Source organism: Pocillopora damicornis, chromosome 5 (assembly GCF_964200805.1).
Source record: "Pocillopora damicornis chromosome 5, jaPocDami1.2, whole genome shotgun sequence".
Lineage (NCBI taxonomy): Eukaryota > Metazoa > Cnidaria > Anthozoa > Scleractinia > Pocilloporidae > Pocillopora > Pocillopora damicornis.
Window position 1 is genome coordinate 14,749,440 of NC_142674.1, and position 20,380 is coordinate 14,769,819.

Genomic DNA, 20,380 nt, shown 5'->3' on the forward strand with positions numbered 1-20,380 from the left:
AACCTACATATCGTTAGAAAAATATTAGCTGTTCACATGTTCTAGCTGAAAATTTACATAGCCGATAATTCTTTGGAATAAAATGTGATTTCTCCGAAAAAGGCTGTCCAAAAATTTCCAGGTGACTTTTTTTATAGTTAAAATGACCGAAAATTTGGCAAATTTCATGTGTTTGTAGTGTTCGAAAATTTTAGAATGCGAAATGAAGGGGTGATTGGAATAATCCCTAAGTGACTTTTAATAATAATAATAATAATAATAATAACTTTATTCATGTGTCAATTATAAAAAATAGCAGTAATGAAACCACTAAGTAAGGACACAACAAAATAGTTTAAATAAAATAGTAAATAGCTAAAATATTGATATTCGAATAATTTACATGTAAGATATGTACAGATTCTATCTCTAAACTAGCTCACTCTCTCTACTACTCTCCAATAAATAGCTTAATATTAATATAAGAATAATTTACATGTAAAATAAGTAAATCTCTCTCTAAAACCCACTCACTCTCTCTACCCACACGCTCACGATTGTAATTCATCCATTCGCAATATAAATAATTAATTAAATTATGTTTATAATTAAATGAGACTGAAAATTTGCGGTCAGCAGAATTAGGCCAGGGCACCTTGATTCCCCGACGATAAAAGACGGGGGGAGGGGGGGGGAGAAAATCCGAGTCTAACAAAAAAAAACAAAACAAAACAAAAAAACAAAAAACAAAAAACAAAACAAAACAAAACAAAAAAACAAAAAACAAAAAACAAAAACAAAAAAAACAAAAAAAACAAAAAAAACAAAAACAAAAAAAACATATCTACTGCTAGATTCAACTGCTAGATTCTCCTTCCCGTTTGTCTTGTATATACACATGTAACAATTTGGCTTCAGATCAGGAGTCACTTAGGGCTTTATTCCAAATAATGTTTGGAATAAGGCCCTAGCTGACTCCTGATCTACAGCCAAATTCTCCCTTCATTACATGAGCATATACAAAACAAACTGGAAGGAGAATCTAGCGGTTGATCAGAAGTCACTCACAGCTTTATTCCACTCACCCCTTCAAATTAAACAATGCAAAGCATAAAAACCACTAACAAAAAGTTTAGCTGTCATACGCCATCAGAACAGCTTTACTGAAATGAATAGTTGGGTGTCCACTTAAAGGAAGTACAACAAACTCATCATGATTTGTTTGAATAAGGCTCTGCTCACTGATTCTTCTGGGTTGATTTGATAGATTTGAATTTACAAAATGCTAATTAATGACATCAACCTGGGAATCATTTAATATACAACTACTTGTTTTCAACTCCGAGTAATATTTTTTAAGAATCAATTGACTATTCTCAGTTTATTTTTTGTATTCATCAAATTAATTATACTCAGGCTGTAAACTGCGCATTTAAATTGGTATAGAAGTAATGGCAAATTCCCGGGTTGATGTCATCTAATTAGCACTTTGTAAATTCAAATCTCTATAACTCAATAACACGACGTTCAAAACAAGAAATATTTCACCATTTAACTATTCAATGCGCGTAGAGTTGATTCTGAAAATAATCTATTTGAGAGTGATAGACACTTTAATAGAGGTTTGACTGCATACAGTTCAAACTCAGTTAATTATTCAAATTAAGGGTCATTCCACAGTATTTTGTCTGTTGCAGAGATGACATTTGGAGATATGTTTTATGCCATAAGGTGAAATCTAAATTTCAGGTCTTCAATTTATCTCTTATAGTGTGGTTACTTATAGAAGGTATACACACAGGTATTTTACATTACTCAGAATTGTACCTGACCCTTGCGGAGATGACATCAGAGAAACCACAATATTTGATGCAACAAATATAATTCAAAATTCCTCTGAATGTGAAATGCTTTTAAAATCTCTATATTTATGTTCTTTTAGACCAACATATCTATAATGCATACAAGGTCATGCAGTGTAGAAGCATTTGGTAATTTCTTGTGACAACTAAGTGCACACATGTTGTGGAGACAACAAAAAATTCCACCCAATGCTAACAATAGAAATATTTTACAAAGTTCAAGTCTTACAACAAAACACACTTTATCTGATATTAAGGATGCACATTTCCTGCCACACTGAACCTCCATTGGTTATTCTCAGAGTAAACTAGTTCCAATGCCCCAAATTTTGGCCAAGCAATTGATTTACTCGAACTAGATCATAGAAACCACAAAAAAACTGTGGTGTGTTAAACAAAGTCATATAATTGTCATTTTTTGTTTATAGTTTTACTTTAAAAAAAATCTTTTCTGCCATAACATCCAAAACTGATTTTATTAAAGAATAATATCTACCACGAATTAGCAACTGAAACTTTGTATTCAAGATGTTGAAATTTTCAGGTGTATAATGAATATGTAATAGCATCTCAGCTATTGTATTATGTTGAGCTCATGTTGAGATCACTTTTCTGTTTCTATTTTTGCATTGAAAAAAATATTAAGATGTTTGGGGCATTAATGCTATGACAAGTTTTGTCTCTGCAATGGAAATAATGTCCAAAAATTCATATTGCGTAGCTCCATAAATTATCCATACCTCCCCCACAGAAGGGATTTATCCTAAGACCCCCCCCCCCCCCACCCTCCTAGAAATTCCAATAACATGCAAGCTTCATACATTTCTACATACATACATGACCTTTGAGAATCCCCCCCTCCACCCCCTGGAATTTCCTATCCCTTCCATGGGTGGAGTATGGGCATTTTCTGGAACCACACATTTTCTGATGGACTCAGAAACTTTTCCCTATACAACAACATAGCTTCTGTCATAAATCAGAAGTTCTAAGAATATTTTCAATTTTTACTCAGAAATAACAGAAACTTTGGAGTATCAACCGTTGCAGAGACAACATTTGGGGAATGGAAGTTGTACACTGTACTGAGCCTTACCCACTGAGCCATCTTCCAATAACTGTTCTGTAGAGGGCACTTGCTCACCTTTGTGTCCTGGCAACTTTTGTATGATTTTAGTTTTTTATTACTTCTTCAACAAGAAATGTATTTGTCACCCAAAATTTGAGATCTATCACAAACTTCATTTATCAAGCAACAATGCTACAAGCATCTTAAGTCTGCCATGAAAGATTAAAAAACCTGCTAGTTGGGGACAAAATACTGTGGAATGACCTTTAATTCAAATTAACTGATAGGTATTCAGTTATACTATTCATATTACAATGTTTAACTCACAGAGAGGGTGATGGTCTCCTTTAAAATGCGCTTCAATATATTTGATGGATATTGTTGGTGAAAAGAAAGAATAGCTTATCTGCCTTGAACCTCTCATATAGCTGTTTGAAATCTTTCAGTGGCATGTCATAAAAATTTGGTGTTTCCCAGGGCTAAAAATTAACTCCAGAACTTGGTGACCAGTCGGGCCAGTTTCCTTGAATTCTTAGTGGCTCATCCCAAAATGAAGTAGCCCTCGATTTCCTCTAGTTTAAAATGAAAAACGTGAATAAGCGCCCCATGGCTTTTAACAGAGCGTTAACTAAAAGGAAAGAACACAAAAAGGCAATGCCCCCGGTAATGCCATGAGACATTTTTCTTTAACATTTTGGCCATTCATTTGGCACTATTAAATTATTACTGGTGTTAAGTGTTTTTATTTATTTAAGTAAATAGAGTAAACTGCAATAAAGTAACTTCAAGAATTTATTTGCACTTGTTGTAAAAATCATTGTAGAAACAGCTGGGTTTCTTTTCAAAGACATTTTTGCATGCAGTAACTGTGGTTACAGGTATTTCTGGATAAGCCTATCAACAAATTCTTCCTCAAAGCAGAAACGTGTATTTCAAAACCATCCCACATGGAACTCTGAGTATGCCCAGAGTCACGTGGCAGTGACAAAATCAAAATAGTGTCTACATGTTGTGAATGTGGATTGCTCATGAAATCACTGTTAAAACGGCTTGGAGCTCCCACTTTAGAACTAAAAATTCATTAAAATGGATGATTTTAGAGTCCAAGCAAAGAAATGAAGAGAAAGGTAGTCCAATTAAACTACATATTGAGTTTTATTTTTAACTTTGTACTGCAATTAATTTACATTGCAATGTTATGAAATTCTGTAGCATAGTCGCACACTGGGCATTCAACCCTTAACTTTTGGTAGCCCAGGGTGTGAAATTATTTTTTTTTTCTGATAGCCACCTGGCTCCTAAATTCTTCAAAGTGGTAGCCAATTCAAAAAAAGTTGGTCGCCATTTTTCAAAGACAAACAAAATCTTTCTTTACGGTGTCAACGTTCTAGATAGACCCTCCAAAATTAAGTTAGGGAAAAGATCTTTAGCGTGCTACAAAGTGGACACTAGGATGGATGATATACAACGTTCAGGCTCATCTAAATCCAAGATGGCATCTAGTTATCGCTCACAAGTGACTAAATACAGGAATGGCTCCGACCTGTGATTGGATGATAAAAATAGTAAAAGTTAATAACTTATATCTTAACTCCTTGCACGTGAGTATGGTTAACCGCGTGTCTCGACAGGAATAGCTCCGACTCAAACGTTTAATAATTTTTTTTTTCAATAATTTTTAAGTAATTTTTCAACAGTTTTTGAAAATAAAATTTAAAACTAAACTAGTGAGCAGCGTTGTGCGAACAATAGTTTTAAAACAGATGAAGAGCCCGATGAACGGATTTTTCCTTCATGTGAACAATAACCTAGAAAATCAGTTTTCCACGAAGAAAAAAAAACTCCCTCGATTGTGGCCAAGCCATATTTCTCCAGCAGAGCATACTGTAAATTAAAAACATCTGTCGCAGCGTCACGCAACAATGCGTGATTTTCCAAACGTGAGATGCAGTTGCTGCATTATTTTAAAACTTAAAAACTACATGGCCCTCTAGTAAGGAAAGAGGGCAGTAAGAAAAGAGGGCTTCATTTGCAAGCACTGTAGACTTCAACTTAAGAAGAACCTAATAAATCGCCCTTTCAGTTTTTATTTCAGTGTATGAATTATTTAGCCGAAACGAAAAAAAAATTAACATACGCATGAGTTGGAGCCATTCCTGTCTGCGGTGAAATACACGAATGGCTCCAGTCTCTGGCCGTCAGCCTAAACTGACTAAATGAGTTTTGTCAGTGGAGCTTGTCAGCGGATGACTTTTTCATCACCGGAATATCCCTGAACGACCTCGCTGAACAAGCTAGACTCTACCTTCTCTTCATTATGTAAGTAGCCATTACATGTTTGACTCATCGGCATTTTCACATTGATATTTCATTGTTCCGCTTCGAGACACGCAGTTAACCATACTCACGAGCAAGGAGTTAAGATATAACTTATTAACTTTTACTATTTTTATCTTCCAATCACAGGTCGGAGCCATTCCTGTATTTAGTCGCTAGTTATTGCTCGAGATGCATGTACTATGTTTTGGAAACAAACTTAACGAGGAAGTTTGCCACGGATTTATCTTTGCAAATCTTGTTAATTCACTATATCTCTTGGTAAGGTTATGATGAAATGTTCTGGTTGCCAATTTGGCAACTAACTTTCAGGATTTGGTCGCCAAAGTGAAAAATTTAGGCGCATTGGCGCCTGTATTAGGCGCAATTTCACGCCCTGTAGCCCTGGTCAGTTTTAACTCGCCACTGGCAACTGTGCGACTGCCAACTTTAAGCCTTGGTTTCCCATAGGGGAGATTGTCAGATGAAAGAGAGTAAATTAAACATGTATTTTAAGGGCATGCAATTAGCTGGGGCAGACATGTATGCAACTTAACACTTGATTGGCACCACCGTCTCTTTGCATGAAAAAGGTATACAAAAGGGATGTTCAATGGTTGAATTATGTAAATATGGTTCTTATTAATATTTACATCGCTAGGTGACGAATAACCTATATTTGAACAGCCTGGAATAACAGTAGAACATATGTTGTACTCACAAAATATGCTGTTCTCCAATCCGCCTCCCCAATTGTTGCCTTAACTGCCATATGAAGTTGTGAAAAGAGAGCACTCTTACCAACTCCCTTGGAACCCTATAGATAGATAGATAGATAGATAGATAGGTAGATAGATAGACACAAGAGAATCTGTCGCAACTGCTGCTTGGGAATTGCACCTTGCAAAATAATTATTACTAGTAATAATAAAGTAAAGGTGCATCCAAAAAATTGCATTGCTGTGGCACATTAATACTTAATTTGGTAACGGTTTGCTGCAAATGCTGTGAGATACCTTCAAGGTTAGGCACTTGCTCAAAACAATTACCATTGGTAGATTATTTAACTCAAGCTAATAAAGACCAGTTACTACCAGGCTTTTGTTACTTTCTTTGTTGTGTTTTTAATGTATGCAAATTAGGACCTGCTTGACAAACAATAGAATCTGTGTATAATACACACCGCAATTTTGATGGTTATTTTTAAAGAAAAAAGTGCGTATTATACATGGGTAAATACAGTACAGTTGAACCCTGCTATCTTGAACTCAAACCCATTTCCCTTGGATTTGCCCTGCTTTTCTCAGTCATTTACTATTAGCTATCTTGAACTCAGCTCTCTCAAACTCCCTATCTCAAACAAAGAGCAGCATCCCTTGTTCCTGTTTCACAGACAAATTTACCCCACTATCTTGAAATCCCAGCTGTATGAGTAAATTTTTGCTTTCCTCAAGAGTTCAAGACTAGCTGGGTTCTGCACTGTACAGTTGCTAGTTTTTGTGTAAACACAGAAAACAAACATTTCCCACTATTTTATACAGTAGAATTGTTTTAGTTAACTATAATGTCTTTTGCACATATTTTTTTTAATTATAAGGTAATTTTTATCTTCCTGAAATTTGCACTGTGATCAAGAAACTCCTCTGTTTGTCCGTTTTCTACTGCCAATGTAGACAACAGATACTGATAGCAACAGCCATTTCATGCAACACTACACCATTTGTGTGTATGCTATACCATTTGACATTACGCTGAGCCATTTCATGCAATGCCACACCATTTGTGTGTACGCTGTACCATTCGACATTACACTGAGCCATCTCATGCAACGCTACACTGTTTATATGTACACTGTACCATTCAAAATTACACTGAGCCATTTCATGCAACGCTACACCAAATTATTCTCAATTGAGCTAGTCCATTTCACAAGTTCAAGTTCCAACTCGACATGGGCAACTAGACTGTTTATCATTTGGCTAAACTACTCATGTTCAGGGTGTTCTGTTTCATGAAGGAAACCTAAACTGTCTATGATTTGGCTTTGCCATTCCTTTACTAGCTATGCTGTCCTACAGCTGATCCTTAAACCAGCTTTGTTTTTGCTGATCTATTTGACATCCTGGTATTTTTGGTGGTGACGGCCGCCCATAACGATGACTAAGCCACAATCCCAGATACCATACTAGGTTGAACTCATGGCTTAAATTAATTCAAATCATGTTAATGTTCAAAGAGGGATTTTCCATAGTTCAAGGTAGGTTACTTTTAAACTATGTCAAAGTAAAAGGGGGCTTCTTCATTTCTGTTCTGTACTATTTGTATCTTCATTCATTTGTGAGGTGCAAACAAACAAACCAACAGGCAGGCTTTCTCAATTTATCTTTACTGTGCAGCAGCACACGAACTCAGTTAATGAAATTAAAGGAAATAATATGTGCTAAGTGCTTTCAATAATGCACCAGACAGCAGATAGGACCAGATAGCACTTTTTTTAAAGTAAATCACAACATGTGAGATTTTTTTTCTTGGCCGTGGAGAGATGAAATTCTAAGATAGCCAGCAAATTCACTTGAACAAATCTGGTAGCGCTGATGTAAAATAATAGAACAAAAGTCGTGAAACAATATCTAATCAGAATTCAAACGCCCTAAAGACCCCTAAAGCTGACTACTTTGTTCTAACTACAGGGCGTGAAATTAATTTTTTTTTCTGATAGCCACTAGGCTCCTAAATTCTTCAAAGTGGTTGCCAATTCAAAAAAAGTTGGTCGCCATTTTCAAAGACAAACAAAACCTTTTTCACGCTGTCGACATTCTAGATAGACCCTCCAAAATTAAATTAGGGAAAAGATCTTCAACGTGCTATAAAGTGAACACTAGGATGGATGATATACAACATTCAAGCTCACCTAAATCCAAGCTGGCATCAAGTCATTGGTTGAGATGCATGTGCTGTGTTTTGGAAATAAACTTAACAAGGAAGTTTGCCATGGAGTTATCTTTGCAAATCATTTTAATTCACTATATCTCTCTGTAAGGTTATGATGAAACATGCTAGTTGCCAATTTGGCGATTAATTTTCAGGATTTAGTGGCCAAAGTGAAAAATTTAGTCACATTGGTGCCTGTATTAGGTGCAATTTCATGCCCTGAACTAAATATGCAAATCATTATGATTATCTCTTTCATTTTTCATTTATGGTGGAAAACGATTCTTACTTGTCAGATTTCACTGTTAAAACAGCTTTCTTTTCCTGTTGAAACAGGGTTTTCAGTTATGCCAACAATTTGACATAACTTTGATACCCGAGTTGCAAGGGTGCTGTCAAAAATAGGGTTGACAGGGTTGCAGCACCATATTTAGAGGTATTGGAAACAAGTTTGTATGGTGTTTCAACGGTGTTCCAATGGTGGAAAGCAATTCCTTCTACTCAGATTTCACCTTAAAACAGCTTTCTTTTCCTGTTGAAACAGGGTTTACCATCAAAAAATAGGTATCAAAGTGACAGTAAAAGCATTGTAGTCCATTAGCAAAGAAGAAGTGAAGGAATGTTACTTCTAAAATGGCTAGAATTAAACTGAGTCAATGTGTTGTGATCTGCGTGAGCGGCCTAGGAACTCCATTGATGAAGTAAGTAAGAGCACATACAGTTTAAATCATGTACGTAGCCTTTTAATTCTATTTGTCTTTTTTGGCTTTCAGTTTTCCTGTTTTTTGAGGGAAATAAACAGCAACTTAAGAAAACTCCTAGAAAAACAGTTCTAAGGGCTTTTGCTTAAAGCAGAAAAACTGATTTGCATGTGTTCTCAAGATCTTGCATGAAATAACTGGATCTAACTGGATCTAACTGGATCTAACTGGATCTAACTGGATAACTGGATGCTCTATTTGGCATCACTTTAAGTGAAATCTTTGTGTAAAAATACTATGGAAACACAAATTGTATAACAAGAAACTCTTTTGTCATCTCCACTTTACACTTTCTCTGCTTCCCAAGAGTACAGGGTCAGTTTGTTAAAAGCTGAGTTTAGATAACTAATGGTCAGTGTGAAATCTGATTTCATATCTGAAAGCTTTCAAATGAAATTCAGTCTACATGTACAATTCCTTTAGTCTGCAATTTGATGATTGGATGCCCTAAAAAATCTATGGTAAATTATTTTAAAAGGCTTTTAAACAAAGGATTAAACATACCCTGATTAAAATTTAACCCTGGGTTAGCACTTATCAGCCTTCAAACAACTGGGCCCAGGATTGGACAAGTTTCAATTAAATTAAGTTGTAATTTCAACAAGAAAAAGTTATGATCATTTTTACATCAACAATTCCAGGCAAAGCTGCAACATTTGCAATCTGCCTTACACCAGGAAGGAAACCACCAATACATGGAGAGCAATTTAACTTAATTGTATAAAAGGAATAAGACAAATGCAGCAAATAAAACAGTATTTTTCAAATGTTTAGAGTACTGCACCTTGAGTTCCAGCCCAGTGCTTCAGCTCATCAAACATTAGTTTTTCGAGCAGCTTGTCTATATATCTAAAATACCTTCAACCTTTAAAGAAAAAAGAGAAAAGAATAGTTTGAACTTTAGAGTTGAATAGCTGCAATGTACACCTCAAGTCCTGAATCTGAAACAGTATGTAAAAATTTGTCCATGGTACTAATTAATCAGAACATCCTAATCCAGTACTGATTAGGACATTCTTGCATCAACAATTTCCAGCAAAACACCACAGTCTGCAACTAGGGGAAAAGGTGAGAAATTAGGGGGGATGGGGACAATAATGGATATAATCTGGGTTTGATGGAGGAAGTGAGGACAAAATTTATTTGTCCACTTCAGTCAACCTTGTATTAAGCAGTCACCCACGGGAATATGGCGTCTACTACAGTGCAAGTGCTCAATACGGTGCCACCTAAGACAGGTTTGACTGTAGTTCGTGAATTGACTGATTGAAACAAACAAACAAATAAAAGAAAATAGTTATGACATGAGAGACGTGGAGGGGGGCAGGGGACGGGGATTTGATCATGACGTGGGCAGAAAAGGTTCCTGGGCCCAGTTGTCCCAGAAACAATTTTCCTTGTGACAAAACTTATTTCAAAGAAGGAAATTACTTTGACGGATATGGCAGGTATAAGGGGATTTATTTCGATGACCATATTATGAACATTCTCAAGTATGACATCGTTAGACGTGTATTTTGACGCGCACGCCACTCAGCTGGAGTTGAGCTTCCGATCTGATTTTTGGCGCGCGTTCACTTACCTTCATGTTTGGGACAAAGCCTTTCTTCATAAGAAACGAGTTTTCGTTTAAGCGCTCAATATAAATGCACTCCCCTTTGAATGTACGGTGTTCTTTCGCCATGTTAGTCTTTTCATTCACGTTTCACAAAGGTTTCAGTGAACTAGGCGAAGGGAGAAAAGTCATGTAGCAATAAATCAGCGCATGACTCTCGTTTGAATATGCGCGCAGTACAATTTCTTATCCAGTCCTTCTCTGGCGGGTAATCCATAATGGCGGACAACGTCAGAGAAGGGTTGTACCGTTGCACTTATGTCCTCTCATTGCAGATATGTCCTCTGACGTAATGTGATAGAGTGGCCAATCATATCCTGTGATCTATCGAGCGACACGCGGCTTAGGACTGGTTAAGAGACTCCGTTGTAGTTATGTCTTCAAGCAAAAGTACTTATTCGAGGGGGTCGGGATAAGTGGAAAATTTGACCAGTATTTTCCGGTAACTGATCTCAGGAAAACATGCTGTTCGCATGATCACTGCGAACCGGATCATTGGCCTCTCACATTATTTTCTTTGAAGTTCTATCGTTCCTTCGTTGGCGCCGTGTGATCGCATCGTTGTTATAGCCTAAACGTGGAAGAATAACTCGCTACGTAAATAACAAAGCGACTTTCGACCAAAAGATGCGTTATTGTTCACGCTTTATTTGCAGTCTTGCTTTATTTACTGTCCTCATTGTTCGACTTGCGACTCCATTGACAACATTTTACACACAAGCTAAGACAAAAGCACAATGTGGCGTCATATCACAATTGTTTTATTTTGTTTAATAGCTGAAGATCATAGATTATGGTTCGTCGGCATGAAATTATATATTTTTGACGCTTCGCTGATCTGCTGGAGGTGAGATCGACTGAGAGGTCAAAGTTGTGATGATTTGTCTGCGTCGCGTCACGAAGTCTTCCTTGAATCACAGAAGTTTGGCCTTTGGTTGTTTATTTTAAATATTGTAGGTTTTTGCTGTATCGCACTAAGCCCTCCGTAAAAATTTGAAGTAGTAGATTGGGATGTGATTTTATTGCGGTCCCGCTGATTTTAGCTGTTCTTTTTTTAGTACTGTTTCTAGATCATTGTTGGATTTATTGCACGTTTGGGTGGATTTGTCATAATTTACCCCGTTTATGACAAATTCACACAATGATCCAATCGAAAATCGGGGTAAAGTTGGCTATGGCAAGTCAGTAGGATATATTCCACCTAAAGAATGAATTTCACAGAATTTACCCCGTTTTTCTAGAATTCGCTGATCAAATGGAAAATCTGAGTAAAGATGGCATATGGGAACTTAGCGTGTTGGCCACTTGCGGATGAATTCGTAGAATTTATCCCGTTTTTCTAGAATTCGTTGAAAAAAAATGGAAAATCGGGTTAAAGATTGGATATGGTAACCTGGGATCCTTTTTATTTGGAGGATGAATTCTCAGATTTTACCTGGTTTTTTGCCTAATTCACTGAAAAAAAAAATGGAAATTCGGGGTAAAGATAGCATATGGGAACTTCGGGTATTATTCACTTGTAACATGAATGCTCAGAATTTACCCCGTTTTTCTCGAATTCACTGATCAAATGGTAAATCGGGGTAAAGATGGCTTATGGGAACTTAACGTGTTAGCCACTTGCCGATGAATTCGCAGAATTAATCCCGTTTCTCTAGAATTCATTGAAAAAAAATGGAGAATCGGGTTGAAGATTTGAATATGGCAACTTGGGATCTATTCAATTTGGATGATGCATTCTTAGATTTTACCCTGTTTTTCTAGAATTTGTTGAAAAAAATGGAAAATCGGGGTAAATATTTTTTTTTAAAATCTGACTGTCACAATATTTTTATTTATTTTTTATAAATTTTTTAATTTATTTTTTAATACAAAAACAACTATATTACTTTAATTACAGCTATATTACTTATATCACGGCTACAGAAAATAACTTACAGTACAGTTACATCTATAGCTACATTACTTACGTTTTTTGTTTTTTACAAATACGTACGTTACAGTGCAATACAATATTTAAAACAATACTGGTTGAAGAGCGACTAAACAAATAACTATATATTAAAAGAAAAGAAAAGAAAAAAACAAAACAAAAAAGCGTTTACAGCCAGAGTGCACTACTCACAATTTATAGAAAAGAAGGTAGTTTAAAAGAAAACAAAAAAGTGCAGGAAAAAAGGATACAAACATCAAATTATATGTAAACAGAATTAAAGAAAACACTAAGTTAATGCGTGTTGTGCTTGTTTTAAGCATGGTTTTTCTTACAATAATGATTTATGCATTATAATGTGAGAAGAAGAGGGGGAAGTTTTTATTTCCGGAGAGATGTTGCGCATTCTGCATATCCATACAAAATATCTAGTGACCACAAAAAGGAAGTTTAGTTTCTTGTTTTTGTGTGGCTTAAGCCCTAGTACTATAAATGGCGATAGATTGAAAATTTCTGCGAAAGGTTCTCCAAGGTTAATTATCCATTGTTTAAGACCTTGCCAGAAACGGTTGGATATATCACAAGTCCAAAATAGGTGGATGAGAGCCTCTTTCTCACTTTTACAAAAAGTGCACTGCTCATTGTCCCTAAGGTTTACCTTGGTAAGAAAAGTGTTGGTGGCTAGTCTTCTGTGCAGTAGCTTAAATTGAAAAACAATCAATTTTGTGATTTTTGTGCACAGAAAAGGAGTTCTGTAAACTGCCTTCCAGTCGACATTATCTGGTGTTTCGAGCATGCATTCTGTTGCTCGTCAGAATTTTCTATGTTAGTCTTTTTGGTTTTGTCGTCTTTAGGAAGGTGTCGAAGGTAGTTTCGTATGCAGTATTACAGCTGTTGAAGTTAGCTTCTTTGCTTTTTTGTAAGGCCTTAACAGCTGATAAGATGCCTTGAAAAGTAAGGAAGTTTGTTTTAATGTCGTAAAGCTCTTTAAAATCAGAGAAAGATAGGAAACTATTCGCATCATTCATCAAATGGCCCACTGTTTTAACTCCCTTTACAGACCATGAACGATAGTATACAGGTTTGTTACCGACACGTATAAGAGAGTTATGCCATAGACTTTGCGCCTTTAGCTGATCAATGGAGGAGAAATTAGTTTCAAGTGAGATTTCTGACCAGATGTGGAGTATTTCTGAAGTAAAGGCCTCTGCAGTTTTTATAGTTTTTAACAGATCTTGTTTATTAAGGTTGGTATGAAAAAATTCGACACCACCTAGATTTTGTAATTCATAGTCAAACAAAAGTTTCCATTTTCCTTCATTTTCCGGATCTAGATATTTTTTTACCCAACTTGATTTAAGAGCTTTGTTGAAAATTTTTGATATCAATCATCCTTAACCCTCCGTTCTCGTAGTCGTTGATCATTATGTTGTGCTTTACCTTGTCTCCCTTGCCATCCCATACAAAATTGAAGAACATATTATTTATTTCTGTTAGAGCGCTGTGGTTGGACGGCAGAGGGGACAGGATGTAAACCAGTTGAGAGGCAATAAGGCTTTCTAAAACTGTAATTTTTCCTAATAAGGTTAAACGGCGCAGTTCCCAGCAGCTTAAGCTGTTTCTGATTTTGGTTAGTTTTTCGTTGTAATTAGCTTCTATAGTGGTTTTGGGGTTGGTGGAGAGCCATACGCCTAGAGCCTTAACCTTATCTTTTACCTATTTAAAATCTTTGTCGGGTCTGAGATGTGTTTCGTTTCGAATATTCGCACCGATCCACAAAGCTTCAGTTTTCTTGCTATTTAATCGGAGACCAGAAATCTCGCTGAAAAAGTCTAATATTTGTAAGGAGGTTGTTAGAGAGGCGGGCGATCGATCTAAAATAAGGGTAGTATCATCCGCGTATTGACTGATTTTTACTTCTTGTTCGTTTATTTTTATGCCCTTAATGTTTTTATTTTGCCGTATTGTTTCGGCTAGTATTTCTACACAGAGAATAAAGAGATACGGAGAGAGAGGGCAGCCTTGCCTTACCCCCCTTTCAAGTTTGAAGAAGTTGCTAGACCAACCGTTGTTAAGAATGCAGCTTTCTGTGTTATGGTAAAAGAGCTTCCAGTTGATAGCAGATTGCCAAAAATTGTAACACTGTAAAGTTTTTGGAAGAAAAGACCATTCTACCGTGTCGAAGGCCTTTTCAAAGTCGAGAAAAAGTAGAAGTCCTGGAATGAATCACAAATCGGGGTAAAGATAGCGTATGGGTACTTCAGCTATTATCCACTTGTAGTATGAATGCTCAGAATTTACCTCGTTTTTCTAAAATTCACCGATCAAATGGAAAATCGGGGTGAATATGGCATATGGGAACTGAGGGTATTAGCCACTTGGGGGACGAATTCTTAAAATTCATACCGTTTTTCTGGAATTCATTGAAAAAAAAAATGGAAAATCGGGTAAAGATAGGATATGGCAAGTCAGTAGGATAAACATGATAAATTCCAATTGGTGGAAGCATTTTCAGAATGTGCCCCGTTTTTCTATAATTCATCCAAAAAAAAATGGAAAATCGGGGTAAAGTAGATTAGATGTGGCAGGTTAATAGAATATATTCCACTTGGAGGATGAGTTACTAGAATTCACCCCGTTTTTCTATAATTCCTTGAAAAAAAAATTGCAAAACCAGAGTAAAGATGGCATAAGGGAACTACGGGAATTATCCGCTATTAGCATAAATTCAGAGTTTACCCCGTTTTTGTATAATTAATTCATTAAAAAAAAAGGAAAATCAGGGAAGATTTGACAAGACAACGTACAGGTTGCATTCCACTTGCGGGATGAACTCTAACAATTTACCCTTGTTCTCTAGAATTCACTAAAAAAAATGGAAAATCGGAGCAAAGATGGCATTTGGGAAGTTGTAGCATGGATTCTCAGAGTTTACCCTCTTTTTCTTGAATTAATTCATTAAAAAAGGAAAATCGGGGTCAAGATAAGATATGACAACTTAGGATATACTCCACTTACGCTATAAATTCTTATAACTTACCCCGTTTTTCTGGAATTCATTGAAATAAAAATAGAAGACCGGGTTGAAGATTGGATATGGAAACTTAAAATGTATTTCACTTACGGGACGAATTCTCAGAATTAACCCCCTTTTTCTGGAATTAATTAGAAAAAAAACATGGAAAATTAGGGATGTCCCGAGTTATAATTTATTTCAGTTTAAAGATGAATGGACACAATTTAGCCCGTTTTCAGAATTCATTGAAAAATTAATTCGGCACGTTAGAATACATTCTTTTATGAGATGAATTGTTTTTTTAGGATTCTCTGAAAATAACGGAAAATCGGGTAAAGATTACACATAACAAGTTGGGATATGTTTCACTTGTAGGATGAATTGTCCTTTTTTACCCCATTGTGTACAGAATTCTTGGGAAAAAAGCAAAAAACCGGGACAAAGATTGAATGTGACATGTTAGGATGTATTCCACTTAAAGGATGAATACTCAGATTTTACCCCATTTTTCCAGAATTTACTCAAGAAACGGAAAATCGGGGTGAAGATTGACTATGAAAAGCTATGATGTATCCTACATGTGGGATTAATTGTAAGATTTAACCTTATTTGTCTCTAATAAACGAAAAAAAAAAATGGAAAATAAGGGTAAAGATTTGATATGGCAAAATTGGAAACTCGGAGTGAAGGATGGCATATGGGAGCTAAGGGTTTTATGAACTCTCAGAGTTTACCCTGTTTTTCTAGAACTAATTCATTAAAACAAAGAAAATTGGGGTAAAGATTTGAAATGACAACTAAGGTTATATTCCACTTGCGTGATGAATTGTCAGAACTTATCCCGTTTTTCTAGAATTCATTAAACAAATGGAAAATCAGGGGTAAAGATTGAATATTGCAAGTTATGATATTAACCACTCGAATTGTTTTTTCTAAAGTTAATTGAACAAATCGGGGTAAAGATTGGATATAGAAAAGTTGTGATATTATCTACTTGTAGGATGAATTGTCACAATTAACCACGTGTTTCTAAAGTTGATTGAGAAAATGGAAAATTGGGGTGAAGATTGGATTTGGTATGTTAAGATATATTCTACTCGCTGGATAAATTGTCAGAATTTGTTTCATTTTTTGAGAATTTCCACATTCAATGAAAGCTTACCCTCGGGTGAGGTCAATAATTTTAGCCGGTACACTGTAGAATCCCCTGCACAAAGCCTGGGGATTATTCGACAAATATCACCGAGTCTGAGGAGATTATTTTGCTGGAAAAGAGAATGCAGCCTTCCCTATAAAATATCAGTTTATCAGTCTGCAAGTTTTGGTGTTATGTTTTACCACTGTGATGTTCTGATTGTTGACAAGGGTCTGCATATTCCTCACACCCTTGGAATTTAAGTCAGTTTAGCGTTAAAAATGTTTTCAGGCAATGAGAAATTTCCCCAGAAGTCTCTGTATACACAGATGCATGTGCATACATTGACGGCAAACTATTTATCTTTGCGTTATAAGCAAAGTGAACATCTACGAAGAGGCCCACGGGTACTATTCACCGTAACAGAATAATTAAAGGGTTTAGTGCATGGTGTCTGTTTACTTGTGGAACCAATGGAGAACTTGACATGACATCAAGAGTCACTTAGTAGGGCGTAACAAAAGAAAAATCTATGTAAGCAAAGGACAAGTTTTAAGTTTCTCTTCCAAATATTTAATGTCTTTCGATCACGTAAAAATAAAAAAAGAAACAATATACATTAAATTTATAATACTGATAAATCACGTGTACGTTTTTAATTAATTGAATATTAGTATTAAAGTATAAAATAAACCTCTTGGCAATGTAAGATAACTGACTAAACTTATTAGTGAAATCTTACATTGTCAAGAGAGGCGTGAAAATGATAATTATTAACTATCACTTCTTTTCCTTGATCTTGATCTTGGTGGGGCACAACCGGGCCGCGTCTCGTTGGGCATTCGGCACGTACGTGGCCAAACCCTCGACACTTGTGACACCGAACTGGAATAAAAATATAAATGAGAAAATTACAGACAAGCACAATGTTGTTGCAGTCCAAATAAGATGGAAGGGAAGTTTTCCAGAAAAATGTCCTGTAACTTTAACCTCTCTGAGTAGAGCCGGAAAAAACACAGAGTCCCAATTAAAAGTCCTGCCTCAGGTGAGCATCATCTGGCCTCACCTTAGACTCAAACGATAAAACCTTTTGGGTCAGGGTTAGACAAAAGGGAATCTTTTGGCACCAGACACACCAACAGTCGTGTATACATTTATTATTCGTCTTCATGAAATACCTGTACCAGAATTTTCACCGTTCCTACAATGCTTTCTCCTCCTATCTTTCACAAGATTTTGATGTTGCCATAGCTATCAAATTAAAACTGTAAGATTTGTCTCCTTCAACCAAAGTGTTTCCTCTAGATATTTGAGCGAGATAGATATGATTAAACACAACACTTCTTCACGGACAATCTTACCTTCTTGGTCAAGTTTTAGTGTGTAGACTGGTCTTTTCAGGCTACGTCGTTCAAAAAATCGTCTTTTATACTGATTAAAGAAAGCATTTAAGTTTTCATTCTTCTCTGAAGAAATACCATCTTTTGGGAAAGATGTATATCCTGGAGTACAATACAAAACTGCATCTGCCAGTTTTTCATAAAAATATTTCTGGCATCCATTGAAGCTACAATCTGCTAAATAAAATATAGTATTTGTGAATAAGTAATAGTTATAGAAGATTGCTACCTTAAACATACATTTATTGATTAACCCTTTACACCCTAACATCAGTATGCATATTCTCCATACTGTTCTCTATACATTTCCTGAAGCCCTGACAAAGAGAGTTTTTATAAAAATCATGAGATTTATAAATTGTTGGTCATTTCCTTTATTCTCATGAACTCAATGTTTGATTCAGGGGAGATATTGTAAGGAGAAATTAGATGCTGGTCACTTTTAGGGGTTAAAGGGTTAAGATTTTTTCTTCCATAACGGGTAAAACAGATCCTATTTAATGGTTCAGAGATGACCTTTCTACAAGTAACTGGAATTGAGGCAATGGAAGATATTACTGCATGCTCAGTATATTGTTGCACAAAAGTATTTAAAAGTTTCCTGTTTCTGAATTTCAGTAGTGGATAACTGTTGTATTCCAGCACTGTTATTTTCCAGCCCCTCTCAGCTATTCTCAGTTTCTCAGCAGGAGTTAACTATTGTATTCCAGCACTATTAATTTCCAGCCCCACACAGCTGTTCTCAGTTTATCAGCAGGATTTACTGTTGTATTCCAGCACTGTTAATTTCCAGCTCCACACAGCTGTTCTGAGATTACTAGCAAGGAATAAATATTCTTTTCCAGTCCTTACTTGTATTTTCAGTTGCATACTATTCTTCCCACATTTCTTAATAAATGAACCTATATTTAGTGGACACTTCTATATCACAGACACTGGAGAAGGTTCTCAGAGAAGTTACCTTTGATACTTTTATAACTATAAAAGTAATAGCTTTCACTGCAATTTAAAGAGATTTAATTTTTGAAATACAGTTAACTTCTCCACTAACCCCACAACACCTGTGCAAAGCATGTCAATTACAAATAACAAATATGGAGAGTTGCAAATTACTTTCAATACTTTATAACCCAAATAACGAAACAGTATTGGCAAGAAAGATAGCCAAATGAACAGTAGTATCGAATTAGAGCTTAGAGCAATTAAACGACATGAATGGCTGCTACACCCCATTCTTTTTTCCCAGGTCTACATGAACTAGACTTTGAGCACAGAATGCAATACCTCACCAAACATCTGCTATGATGACTCACTTAGAAGTGTGCATGATTATCACCTCTTGCTGAGATAGCACACTTCACTTCAATGTTTTTATAATACTACACATATGGGGGCTTTGGTAAGATTGTGGAAAGGAGGGACAACGTTTGAGCAGCTGGGAGGGACCAAAATGACAGTGTGACAGCCATTTATTCCCACTTGGATGGCAAAGTCTGGGGAACCTTCCCCAGGAAATTTAAAAGTTCAGATGTCCAAAAGGGTCCATTTTAGGTCACTATTTCCCAAGTTGGCTAAAAATTATAGCTGCTACGAGGGTGAGTATTGACACTGAATTAATGAATAGAGTACCTTTTATGTAACTAACTATATAAACATTATACATAGCAATGTTGTCTCTGTGATGATGTCTGTGTGGTCTTGTTTGATATTTACTTTTGCCTTGCTCAAAAAATGAGATTGTGCTGAGGACGACATTAGATTTTGGGGTACAGTGCTGTGATTTCTAACACAGTATCTTTAATGCAATTACTGATGGCAAAGGAGTTAATCATTACTTCAATGATAAATGTAGAGCATGGCAATTAATGAAACGATCAATGTCTAATCATGAACTAGCTCTTTGTCAGTGACAAGTTCACAAAATTAATATTGGTGAAGGTTACTTCATACAACAATTACTGTAAACCACCATACCAAAAAACATGGTGACTGGTACATTCAACCAGAACTCTTTGTGCAAGAAAATACTGGAACCACTCATAAAAACAAGCAGTAAAGGTCTGAAAAATTTAAACCTTGCATACATAATGTTGTTGTTTTGTGAAATATTGCTTTCTACGAGTGCCTTAGCCTAAGAGTAATTGTAAAATGCACAGGTGCCATATTTGTCTGTGAGTGGATTGAATCTATTGGGTGAACACCAGAAAAAATAGTAATATTGATACAAACAGGCTGAGGGTTTAGTATAGGTATGCTGTGGTTTAGTTTTATCCTTAGTTTAATTCTTTTACTTTTAATAGAGGCCAAATTGATAGTGACACATCATCTCATCATAACTTAGGCTAGGAGCTAAATTTTATCTT

At 35.9% G+C, this 20,380-nt stretch overlaps 1 long non-coding RNA gene across 1 annotated transcript; it reads right to left on the reverse strand.

Annotated features, from left to right (window-relative positions):
* Window positions 1-17,163: 17,163 nt before the first annotated feature.
* LOC149045534 (uncharacterized) lies at window positions 17,164-19,524 on the reverse strand. Its single transcript, XR_016186653.1, has 2 exons — window positions 17,979-19,524; window positions 17,164-17,502 (listed from the first exon to the last, which is right to left on the reverse strand). It is a non-coding gene; the product is annotated as an uncharacterized LOC149045534 (long non-coding RNA).
* Window positions 19,525-20,380: the final 856 nt, after the last annotated feature.